The following is a 13,935-nucleotide window of genomic DNA, read 5'->3' on the forward strand; positions in this document are numbered from 1 at the left end:
TTATGAGTTCAAAGAAGATAAAGGGTTTTGATAAAATGTGCAACAATAGATAAAGGAAGCTCAAGTGCTAATAATTGACGTTTTCTATGCAGGAAGACATGGGAACAAAGGACCGGCGATTGAAAGCAAGAAGCAAAGGGAAAATAACTACTGTCCCTCCAACGGGGAACCGGATGCGGACAAGATCAAGTAAAATTAGAGCCGAATAGCCCAAAGAAAGAATGCAGGATACTGAGTCGGAGAACGCAAGAAGGGAAAGAGAAGAATCGAATGATTAGCGAATCCCTCAGGATCTTTGATCCTGAGGGATCGCTGCTTTGACTTATCTTTTGATTATCTAGATACCTCCGTCATTTCTGTTATATAAAGGCACCACGCCATTGAGCGAAAGAGAAGGACTGTTTTTGTAATTCTAAGTTTCAGAACCAACTGTGATCATTGAGTCTCGCTGAGACCTGACTTTGTTATACTTTTGTTGATGCGATTAATATAGAAGACTTGGTGTTCATTTCGTCTCTGCATCTGGAGTAACTTAAGGCAGTGTTCCATTGGCAGCCAAGGGCCCAGCTCCGAAGGACACTTGCTTTTGTGTTATTATACTGTGATTTGTGTGTGGTTTGTTTATTTCCATTATTTAAGTAATCCGATACATCTTTTATGTGATATACTATGCTTCATTATAAGTGATATCTGAATGAGTTCTTTATCTCATGTCTCTGCATTGTATAAGTGGATCTATTTGAATTGCATCTCTCAGCTATTTCTGTAGTGGAATGTTGGTATGAATGTTATTGTTATTAGATACATGTGAAATAGTATTTGTAAGACTTGAAAGCAATATTACTTCGTTCAGAAACATAGTCATATCATCCATTACTCTCAGATTGCTATAGTAGTATAGAACGTGTACATACGGTTGAGGATTGCTGTTCCATTTTATTATTGCTGTTCCATTTCATTACTGTTGTTCCATTTCATTACTGCTGTTCCATTTCCAGACTGTTGTTCCATTTTACTTTCCGCTGTTTGATTTACCTGCCTTTGTTGTTCTTAGTGTGAGAGCAGGCCTAAGGCTGTAGTGAGCCTTAGCAAGACGCTGCTTAGCCCCAGACCTATAAGTTCATGCTCTGATTTCCTTTCTTTATCAGTTTCTAAAGGGATGCGTTATTGCTTCCGTACCCTTGACTGATCAACCGCCTTGTGTGATTCTATCTTTTGGGTTAGTTTAGTTACAGCTTAGCATCTGTTTCCTTTCAAATCATTAGAACACTATACTACCGAGCATTACTCGGACAAATAGCCTCGGATTGAGCTACTCCTTGCAATAACAAAACGTTCCCGGATTGACTTATTAATGTGGGATAATTAGTGGTGTGAGAGACCCTAGTTACAGCTCTACATTTTGGCGCCGTTGCTGGGGAGGAGTAATAACCATTTGCCCTTTACAAAGTAGTGCGAAAATCTGCTAGGGGGGAGTTGGATTTTAAAAATGGAAGGTAAGAACCTGCGTACGGAGCATGTAAAAGCCCTGCTCCACCGTCCGCTCTCTTAGTAGAATTGTTGGTTGATAGGATTTAGTAGTTTTTAGAGTGCATGACTAAGCAGAAAAAGCTAGAAAAGAATATCAAACCCCCAGCCAAACCTGAAAAATCCAAAGGACCGATGACCCTTGGCCGAACAACCTTCATAGACGAAATCTATAAGAAAACTGAATCTCAGCCGTCAGTAGGCCTCAGAAAGATTCATTCTAAGCAGCCTACTAGTTCCCTTCAGGCTACAGCATCACCATCTGGAGCCTACGCTGAGGTGCATAGTCAGACTGATGAACAGGACTTCCAAGAAATTGAAAATCCTGTGTCAGAACGGCTGCAAGAAGGGAACTTAAGCAACCTTTGTGAAGGAGAAGGGGAAATAGGGGAAATAGAGGAACCAAAATCTCCTTCTAGGATAATCCAGCTGTTAAACAGCCCAGATAAGGGGAGCACGGCTAGAATTAATACTGAAGGCACCCCATTCCTTCAGATAGAAATCCCAGATAAGGGAAGTGTCATTAAAACAGCCCCTGCCAAGGCCGCCCCTTCTCAACCTAGGAACACCCTCCTAGAAATTCCGGAAGGTTATTGGCACATATTCGATCCCATGGCGCAGAATCAGCCAAATACCCAAAATTCTACATTGCAATATCCTATAGTAGATTCTGCTGCAAATGCCCCCATGAAGGCGATTCCTCTTCAACACATCCCAACGTTTCACGGACTCACATCAGAAGACCCTGATGCATTCTTATTTGAATTCGATGTGTTATGTAGAGGGTATGATTACACCACTGACCCCCATAAATTAAAGTTGTTCCCCTCTACTTTGAAGGGAGCAGCTCTGAGATGGTTTATGGGTCTAGGTGGTGGAGTCATAAACAATTGGGAGCAAATGAAAGAGTCCTTTCTCAAGAAATATCAGGATTACTGTAGGTCAAGAGAACTGAAAGATGAAATTTTCCAAATGACAGCCAGACCAAATGAAACTCTAGAGGAATATGTAGAACGCTTCCAGTATAATTTACAGAGATCCCCCTATGCATCATTACCTCTGCCTGATAATGTGTTGAAAACTGCATTAATTAGAGGTATGAAAGAACAGTGGATTGAAACATTGAATATCATGGGAAAAGGGGATATTTACCAAGAGAATTTTGCTGATATCATTAATTTATGCATTAGGAGTTCAAGAGGTAGCACAAGGATAAAACCAACAGAATATGATAGGTTTGTTAGAGATAACAAAATATCAACAGAAGGAGTAACACGTGTAGAACTTGGGAATTTATTAGAAAATTTTAAAACTGATATTCTAGGGACATTAACTACACAGCTTGATATTGTGCAGGCTAAACAAAAGCAAATGGAGGCGGAGCAAAATCTGGCAATTTTCTGCCCCCGATGCAGAAGAAAACACAGCCACAAGGAATGTCCGCTAGATACAGTTCAATCATGTGCTATCTGTACGAAAGACCACCTTACTGAGAGCTGCCCCTCACTTCCTGGATTGAAGGCAGTATACAAGGAAGCAGAAGAAGAATCAGAACCAGCATACTTTGTTAACCAACGTCGCCAATGGCAACCTAGGCAATCAGGTATGTTTTCGGACCCAGCTTCTTCTTTTCAACCTCCACAGTATAATGCTCAGCAATATGGTATGTGGCAAAACCAATCTACACCCCAAGTCCCGAATTGGTCATCACAGTCGTTTCCTTCTTCGAATCCATGGATGAATCAGACAGGCCAATTCGGTTGGCCAAATTTTCCTTATACCCCACCATATTGGCAGAATAATTCATATCCTCCGCAATGGATTCCCCCTACTTCACAAGGTTCACCCTGGCAGACCAATTGGCCAAGATCGACATATTAGTCAACAGGAACTATTCCACTCCCTCAACCAACTCTGCCAGCCTTACAACAAAACCCCCAGTCTAATCCGAGACCGCAACTCCCAGCCCAACCCAATCCCAATCCTAATAATAGACCAGTCCAATCCATCCAAATCATAGACACATCAGAAATCGGACCTGACCTAAGGGAGTGCAATGATCTTCAGTTACGATATGGACGTATAATAGAAACAGAGGGAGACAAAATAGTTTACATTGAAGATCAGTTACCAATAAAACAACCGCTACAACAAAAGGATGAAAATAAAGAGCAGACCCATCAACAAGCAAGTACATCCTCTCCTCCTTTCCCAAAACGATTAGTCATACCACGACCAGTACAAACTCTAGACTTTGACATTCTGGGAGAGTTACAAAATCTGTACATAAAGATTCCATTCCTCCAAGCCATTCAAGATATTCCTATATACGCAAAAACTATAAAAGAACTGTGCATAAATAAATCAAGGAGGAATATAACTACTAACCCTAGAGTCCAAGTAGTTGGTACTTTATCCGACCTGTTATCAGGAAAAGAGACACCTATCAAATACGAAGATCCCGGGAACCCAATTGTAACTGTCCAAATCTATGGTCAAACCCTGACTAACGCTTTAGTCGACTTGGGAGCTGCAATCAATATTTTGACAACTTCCACCTGCCAAAAGCTTGGCATCACATCAGTAGAACCTACTTCTACTTTGTTAGAATTGGCAGATCGATCTGTAGTTTGACCCGAAGGTACTCTATATGATGTCATGGTTTCCGTAGATTCCTGGGAATATCCAACTGATTTCCTGGTAATTAATCCAAAAACCCGACTAGATGGACATCCGCTAATACTGGGAAGACCTTGGCTTGCTACTGCTGATGCCTACATTGGTTGCCGGCAGGGAAACATGACCATAACTAAAGGACCAGACGTTAAAAATCTAGTTCTATATCCTCCAGCACAGCCAAGCCTACCGATGATTAAAACTAGTCACTATCCCGTGTCATATCTTACTAACAATATCAGATCTCCATTGACTGTACAGAAGGCTTTAGATTTTAAAGATCAAACAGAAGATGACGCCATCAACAACTTCATTAGTCAAACTGAATCTAGAACGCATATGCAATGTTTCATGATAGAAGCAGCGTTTGATAGCGAGCTAGAAGAAGACCCTTTAAAAGATCCACATGACCAAACAATACCAGTAACTGTTGTTGCCAATAGTAAAGTAGTGGAAATTGAACCTGGTAAGACTCTAAATGTTAACGCCAACCTTACACCGGATCAAGAAATGAAGCTTGTTAATCTGTTACAAAAATATAAGGGAGCATTTGCGTGGGATTACCCTGACATGAAGGGGATTGATCCTCAATTATGCACCCACCACATTTATATAGAGAAGGATGCAAGACCTGTTCGTCAGCCACAAAGAAGACTCAACCCCCATCTAAAAGAAATAGTAAAAGCCGAACTTCAGAAACTTTTAGATGTTAATTTTATTTACCCCATCTCTGACAGTAAATGGGTCTCTCCCCTAGTGGTGGTACCCAAGAAAAATGGGAAATGGAGGATTTGCGTGGATTACAGGGAGTTAAATAAGGCCACACAGAAGGATCACTTTCCCCTCCCATTTATAGATCAAGTATTGGACACTTTGGCAGGGAAGAAATTTTTTTCTTTCCTGGATGGCTTCAGCGGATATAACCAAATCCAAATTGCCCCTGAAGACCAGGATAAAACTACCTTTACTTGCCCCTGGGGAACGTTTGCCTATCGAGTACTACCCTTCGGCCTATGCAATGCCCCTGCTACATTCCAAAGGGCTGTTCTCAGCATCTTTGCAGACCTAATAAACGACGGACTTGAGGTGTACATGGATGACTTTACACCATATGGAGATGATTTTGACGCAGCTTTGGATACCCTGGAAAAAGTTCTACAACGTTGTATCGCTACCAGACTTTGCCTGAGCCACGAAAAATGTTACATGATGATGACGGAAGGGCTCATTCTAGGGCACTATATTTCAGCAGCTGGCATCCAGGTAGACCCTGCCAAAATTCAGATTCTTTTGCTCATCCCTACTCCCACTACTCAAACAGAGGTACGCAGTTTCCTTGGATTTTCTGGATATTACAGACGATTTATAGAACATTATTCACGCATTGCTGCACCTCTATATGCTCTAACTGGTAATGTTGATTTCTTGTGGACAGAGCAATGTGATCAGGCTTTTAAGGAATTGAAAAAGCTGGTATCAACAGCCCCAGTCCTTCGAGGACCAAACTGGAATTTGCCATTTCAAATCTCATCTGATGCCTCGGATACAGCAATTGGTGCAGTCCTGGGGCAAGAAGAGGATAAGAAGCCATATGCTATTTACTATATCAGCAAAAATTTATCCTCTGCCGAACTCAATTATACTGTTACTGAAAAGGAATTCCTGGTTGTAATACATGCTGTTAACAAATTTAGACATTATATTACAGGCTATCCTGTTGTGTTATATACAGATCATTCTGCTATCAAATATTTGGCAAATAAACCTGTTACGAATGCTAGAATAACCAGGTGGTTGATCTTATTGCAGGAGTTCAACATCACAATCAAGGATCGACCTGGCAAGGAGAACCCTGTAGCTGATTTCCTCTCACGAATACCGAAAGCAATTGAAACAGCAGCAGTGGAGGATCAATTTCCTGACGAGCACCTATTTGTTGTTGTTGTTCGAACACCCTGGTATGCTGATGTCGCCAATTACCTCGCAGTCGGTAAGCTACCAAAACACTTAACCTCTCAGGAGCGCAAGCAAATTGTTCAGAAGAGCACTCGGTTTTCATGGATTGGAGGCCATTTGTTCCATACAGGGGCAGACATGCAAATCAGAAGGTGTATTCGAGAAGACGAAATCTTCGACATTCTAAAAGCTTGCCATGACGGGCCATGCGGGGGACATTTCGTTGAAAAACGAACAGCGCATAAAGTATTGCAGACGGGATACTATTGGCCTACAATTTTCAAGGATGCGAAAAAATTTGCACAAGCCTGTGACAGCTACCAGCGAGCAGGAAAACCTGGCCAAGCCGATGAAATGCCTCTGAGACCACAATTGGTCATTGAGCCATTTGAACGATGGGCTCTGGACTTCGTTGGGCCCATCAATCCATCATCAAATCAGAGGACATACATTCTGGTGGCGACAGACTATGTTACTAAATGGGTCGAGGCCGAAGCATTACCTAGGGCTACAGAAGACTCTGTGATACAATTCTTGTTCCATTTGTTTGTACGTTATGGACTTCCGAGAGAATTAATCACTGATGGTGGACTACAATTTGTTGGAAATAAATTAGCTGCAACACTTAACAATTATCATGTCCAACATAAGATCACTACCCCATACCATCCGCAGGCAAATGGGCAAGTAGAAAGTAGTAATAAGGTAATAGAATCAATTTTAACAAAGACCATTGCATCGCATAGGCGTGATTGGGCTACTCGACTACCCGAGGCACTGTGGGCCTACAGAACCACATGGAGAAGTACTACAGGCTATTCACCTTATCAATTAGTGTTTGGAAAGCAGCCAATTTTCCCCATAGAATTCGAAATCTGAACGCTACGAACTGCACAGGAAATCGGCCTAGACCTGAGTGAGGCACAAATCAATCGATTACAGCAGATTAATGAATTGGACGAAATCAGGCTCTCTGCATTACAAAATACAGCATTGATTCAACAGCAGCGAGCTAAATGGCATGATGCACTTATCAAGAATAAAGTCTTTCATGAAGGAGACTGGGCTCTGTTATACGACTCTCGGTTTCAGAATTTCCCGGGGAAATTCCAGACTCGATGGTTAGGACCATACGAAATCCAGAAGGTACATGATAATGGGACCCTTACCCTGATCACAATTGACGGTTCTGGATATGCATTCAAAGTAAATGGCCACCGAGTTCGCCTTTATCGAAAGCCACTCACTCGGGAATCCTTCTGTCAGCAGCTGCGACAAGATACTGATATGGAAATCTTAGGAGAGGAAGTGAAATCTTCCTCACCTATAATTTAAGAAATTCATTTTTATAATTTGTACATAACATCTTGTATATATGTTTCCTTGATTTTTTTTTACTTGTATTCCAAGTGTTTTTGCTGTTCCTTTGTGAAAAGGAACAACACTTGGGTGTTTTTGCTGTTCCTTTGTGAAAAGGAACAGCACTTGTGCTTTTTGTTGTTCCTTTGCGAAAAGGAATAGCACTTGTGTGATTTTGTTGTTCCTTTTCAAAAGGAACAGCCTTTGAGTGTTTTTGCTGTTCCTTTGCGAAAAGGAACAGCACTTGTGTGTTTTTGTTGTTCCTTTGTGAAAAGGAACAGCACTTGTGCTTTTTGTTGTTCCTTTGCGAAAAGGAACAGCACTTGTGTGTTTTTGTTGTTCCTTTGCGAAAAGGAACAACACTTGTGTGTTTTTGCTGTTCCTTTGCGAAAAGGAACAGCACTTGTGTGTTTTTGTTGTTCCTTTGCGAAAAGGAACAGCACTTGTGTGTTTTTGCTGTTCCTTTGCGAAAAGGAACAGCACTTGTGTGTTTTTGCTATTCCTTTGCGAAAAGGAACAACACTTGTGTGTTTTTGTTGTTCCTTTGCGAAAAGGAACAGCACTTGTGTGTCTTTGTTGTTCCTTTGCGAAAAGGAACAGCACTTGAGTGTGTCTGTTGTTCCTTTTCAAAAGGAACAGCATTTGAGTGTCTTTGCTGTTCCCTTCTCAAAAGGAACACCATTTGCGATTTTCCGTTGTTCCTCTCAAAGAAATGGTATCCTACGAATGAATTCTTCTCTCAGGAATGCCATTGACATGTTTTCGCCCTTATGGAGGATGCTTTGTGACCATGGTCTCCTCAATCTTTTAGATACAGCAATGAACTTATGCGGTGAACATAAACCATGATATACCGAAATCAGCACATCATAAATCGCTATCACTATGAAGCCAGTATGTATAAAAGGACAAGAGGAGGGACGTGAACTTTTCATCTTCGCTGTCATTATCATTTACCGGTGCCATTGTCATTGGTGATCTTTATCATGACGATTCCCCTAAAAATCTTTTTTGATCATTACTTGGGAGTAAGAACGAACGATTTATATCTATCTGTTGGGATCGTAAGACTTCTTCCACCATTCCCCGCTCTTAAGGAGTGCGGAACCACCCTTATGTGAAAATAAACAAGAGAGGTGCTCTGCAAAAGAAAACAAAAACAAAATATGAAAGTTGTCAAATGCAGGATAGGGGGTCTCATTAAGAGCCGGCCTACCATGATCATAAGGATGGAAGCGAAGTGGCATTCCCATAACGGCCACCACACCAGGGATATGGTCCGAAGGTAAATTAACAAGCAAACCTTGGAACAGGGGGTCTCATCGCGAGCCGGCCTGACCACGTTTCGCGCCTACCTTGTGAATGGCATTATGGCTATCTGGTCACCAAGCCAGCATAATGGCCTGCATTTTGACAAAGCACTCTTTCGAATATACACAAAGGATCATGGTTCCGGAGGGTGAAATAAACAACTCTGCCAAGGTTATGAACACCTGTTGGCAGCAGAGCTCTGTTAATGGCATAGAAGTCGTAATATTTACACTAACAGGTATGATATTAAATCTTTCTGTCTCTTATATCCTTTGCATGTATCATATGTCACACACCGATATATTTATCGCATGAATATTACCACCGATCATGGCAACGGAACTGACAATGACTACTGGAGACTTCGTACAGTTGACAGACGTCCAATCCCCCGGTTCCTCATTATATCACGCAGGCTTATATAAAACGCGATCCACCTTTTTGCCTCGGTTTCGGCATTTCGTTGTTTTTTACAACATGGCATAATTTCATATGTTGTACTTGATGATTGCACTCCCGACTGGCTGCTGCTCCTCTCTTTGACGGCTGTGGGCAGCCTATCAGATCGCGGGGGGGGAAGTAACCTCATTACTCCATGGATTACGTGGCTGCATACCATTCGGGCAAAATAATGTACGAAGGAATGGCATGGTTTAACGGTATGATGATTCCATCCCACGGAGACTGCCGTCCACGATCTTTTCTTTTTGTTGCATGCTCTGTGTGATCCTTTCCAAAATTGGCATCGATCATCCTCTCTGCGTCGCAAATACCGCAAACAGTTGCTGTTCCATTTCTGAGTTGAATCATGGGCGGAAAGACGGTCCGAAGCGAACCTCACAAGCTGACAGTTTCCGCTGCTGCTCGCAAAATCCTGGAAAACGCAGGATGGTTGAATTACTTCAACCGCCTGCAAGAATCAAACGAAGCAGTAGCGTTGGAATTCCTGCAGAATTTGCAGGAAAACTACTCCGTAGTAGGAGGAAAGCGGATAGAGGTTACAGAGGATATCATCGCAGAAGTCTCAGGATTACCAGCTGCTGGACCCATATGGACGCCGAAGAAGGAAAGATTACAAAAAGCTATGGAAATTTTCCAGGACGAAGGCCAAAGCTTGACAGTCAAAGGGAAAGGAGTTCTACCGGCAACACTAGGGGAACCCTAGACCGAGCTAGCGAAGACAGTACAAAGCTATATCACCTGCGAAGGGAGAAAAGACGTGGTAAGACCTCGTCACCTGAAACTTTTAGCTGTTTTAAAAGGAAAATGTTATGTAAATCTCCCTGCACTTTTAAATTCGCTACTACATGACGCGGCCCAAAGCCTGAAAAAGGCCCAGCACATAGATACAGTCGTTAGCCACCATGGGCTGATTCGGTTGATAGTGAGCCACGGTCTCACTCAACAGCAAAGCACTTGGGAGGAACTGGTCGCAATAGTCGAAGGAGGATCGGCTGCACCACCCCCAAAGCCTGAACAGTCCTCTAGCACGCCGGAATGATTAGAGAAATGCAAGAAGTCAGCAGCAGAGAGACATGCCGCTTCAAAACGGAAACAACCTCCTGATACGCCAGAACAACCAGAGGAACCCACAGAACCTGCTGGTACACCCAACCAACCTGAGAGGCCAAGGAAGTCAGCTCGGCTGGCCCGGATACGAGGAAGGTTGGAAAGAATTCAGGGAACAACGGCCCAGCCAATTGAAATTGCGGATGAACCTCCAGAATCAGAGGGAGGACCCTCCGAAGGAAATGCTGAGCAATCGGAGGCCGAGACTGACCAGCCGGAAGGAGAAATTGAAAAAGGACATGAGCACTCTAAGGAAGAAATGGCCACCGGACAAAGCAACCAAGGAGATGAACACTCTGAGGGAGAAGAGGCCACCAAGCAGGGCAATCAGGAAGAAGAAATTGCACAGCCAGGGGGTAGCCCGTTGCAAGACCCTCCAGGTGAGGAGGAATTGGCAGCAGTTCTGGCCAATATGGGAGAATATGGCCAGGCCTCCAGCACAGGAGGTGTCCCTGACGGTCCCACAGAAGAAGAATTACCCGAGGAAATGCATGCAGAAGAGGCAGGGGAAGAAAACCTGCCTAGTTATGATAATGAAATGGAAGATAACAATCTGGGACAATCTGTCCCCAAGATGCCGGAAGATATCCCAGATAAAGAAGAAGCAAGCTTGAGAACCAAACCCTCTGCCGAGACAAGGGAAATTGAGAAATTAAGAGAGAAGCAGCAGAGCTTGCTGGGCACTATAGCCAGACTCCGGCAGCAAATTCGAATGTTGAAAGCCAGTCTGAGAATACAAAAGACTGCAGGGAAAAGGAGGAGGACCACGGTAGCAAGAACCCCGAGGACAAGAATTCGTTTTGATGGTCGAAACCCCATCGGGAGACCTACTGCCGAGGAACAGTCTGCTGTTCCAAATAATAATGAGGAACAGGGTGTTGTTCCAAATGACATGGAGGAACAAACTGCTGTTCCAAATAGCGCGGAGGGACAGACTGCTGTTCCATCTGTCCTTGAAGAACGAATGGATATTCCAATGGAACAGCAAGAGGCTCCGATGGCAGGAAGACCACAGCAACCCTTCGTTTGCATTAAGAAGGAAACAGAAAGAAAAGAAGTCCAAACAGAAGCACCACCCTCGGGCGTAATTCGGGTCCTAAACTCCAAGCAACGTAATAGGAAGGTCCAGGTTAAACTTCCAGCCTCTACGGCTGTGTGGAAGAAGGACCCAAAAACCAGAACCTTGCATAAAATGATGAAGGAAGCCCATCAGGAAGCCGAGCAGTTGTGAGAACAGACGGTCCCCAAGGAAAGATACGAAGAGCTCCAACAACAACTTCGAGACATCAGTCAGTCTAAGAGCCAGGCCTTTGAAGGATGGCAAAAGGAGCAGGAAAAGGTTGCTAAGGTAACTCGTCGATTAGATAGTGTTGTTAAGCAGATGGACACCGTGTGTTCCTTATATAATGACGTTTTGACTTGTAGGGCCCCTGCTAAAAATTATGCTTTATTTTTGCTTGAACGATATCTGAGATTAAAAATAAAAGCCGTTAGGGCAGGAGCACCTATCCATATCAACACTGTTAATAATTTTATAGACTGTTGCAAGCACTATGGAGTTAAAGTTCAAAGGTTATTATGCGAGTTTTACCTGCACAATCTTGTGCTAGACCAGGAAACTGATTTAAATCCTGGCCCTTTTGTTGGCGATATACAATTCCAAGCCTTTATCTCATTTGGGGTTAATCAGCTGAAGTGGCTCAAAGCTTACAACACCTTCCAGAGGCAAGAGAATAGCTTAGATTTATGGGTACGAGCTGAACCTAGAGACCCAGTGACGCTATGGAGAGAGCATAGGAGTCTGATGAGGATCCCAGGTGTCAAGGAGATATTAGGTCCCATGCATGAAGACTTGATCCGAAATAGTCTGGAATATTTCCTGACTATTAAAGATCTTGCCCTCTATGCTGCAAAATTTTGATATCGGACCTCTAACCCAAATATCCAGCTCAGGGAACCCTTTAGATATGAGAATTTTGAGCTGGCTGCCAGCCGATTGAGTCTCTATGGGGAACGGATTCTGCGAGCAGGGCCATCCTGGTTGGGATATCGATTTCGCAGTCCAATTATTTGGCACCCTGCACCCGGATATCAGGCCTTATATGAGATGCCTGCAGATCAAATAGATCAATTCTTTGACCATCTAGTTGCTCATCATAGTTGCCGGCCTCCTCGCGAGATCCCTTATCCAGCCTATTCTCTCACCGCCTTGCATGTCAACTATAACGTTTTCATGAGGCCATGAAACAGGGTAAGCAGGGGGGTGTGTGGAGCACTTGGAAGGTATGCTTTTGACAAGCAATCTAGTGGTTTTTCAATAATAATTCTAACCTTTTCTGCATTATGAGTTCAAAGAAGATAAAGGGTTTTGATAAAATGTGCAACAATAGATAAAGGAAGCTCAAGTGCTAATAATTGACGTTTTCTATGCAGGAAGACATGGGAACAAAGGATCGGCGATTGAAAGCAAGAAGCAAAGGGAAAATAACTACTGTCCCTCCAACGGGGAACCGGATGCGGACAAGATCAAGTAAAATTAGCGTCGAATAGCCCAGAGAAAGAATGCAGGATACTGAGTCGGAGAACGCAAGAAGGGAAAGAGAAGAATCGAACGATTAGCGAATCCCTCAGGATCTTTGATCCTGAGGGATCGCTGCTTTGACTTATCTTTTGATTATCTAGATACCTCCGTCATTTCTGTTATATAAAGGCACCACGCCATTGAGCAAAAGAGAAGGACTGTTTTTGTAATTCTAAGTTTCAGAACCAACTGTGATCATTGAGTCTCGCTGAGACCTGACTTTGTTATACTTTTGTTGATGCGATTAATATAGAAGACTTGGTGTTCATTTCATCTCTGCATCTGGAGTAACTTAAGGCAGTGTTCCATTGGCAGCCAAGGGCCCAGCTCCGAAGGACACTTGCTTTTGTATTATTATACTGTGATTTGTGTGTGGTTTGTTTATTTCCATTATTTAAGTAATCCGATACATATTTTATGTGATATACTATGCTTCATTATAATTGATATCTGAATGAGTTCTTTATCTCATGTCTCTGCATTGTATAAGTGGATCTATTCGAATTGCATCTCTCAGCTATTTCTGTAGCGGAATGTTGGTATGAATGTTATTGTTATTAGATCCATGTGAAATAGTATTTGTAAGACTTGAAAGCAATATTACTTCGTTCAAAAACATAGTCATATCATCCATTACTCTCAGATTGCTATAGTAGTATAGAACGTGTACATACGGTTGAGGATTGCTGTTCCATTTTATTATTGCTATTCCATTTCATTACTGTTGTTCCATTTCATTACTGTTGTTCCATTTCCAGACTGCTGTTCCATTTTACTTTCCGCTGTTTGATTTACCTGCCTTTGTTGTTCTTAGTGTGAGAGCAGGCCTAAGGCTGCAGTGAGCCTCAGCAAGACGCTGCTTAGCCCCAGACCTATAAGTCCATGCTCTGATTTCCTTTCTTTATCAGTTTCTAAAGGGATGGGTTATTGCTTCCGTACCCTTGACTGATCAACTG

The sequence above is a fragment of the Pinus tabuliformis genome, chromosome 2_1 (genome assembly GCF_031772625.1).
Source record: "Pinus tabuliformis cultivar Carrire ecotype Pingquan chromosome 2_1, CPIR1, whole genome shotgun sequence".
Lineage (NCBI taxonomy): Eukaryota > Viridiplantae > Streptophyta > Pinopsida > Pinales > Pinaceae > Pinus > Pinus tabuliformis.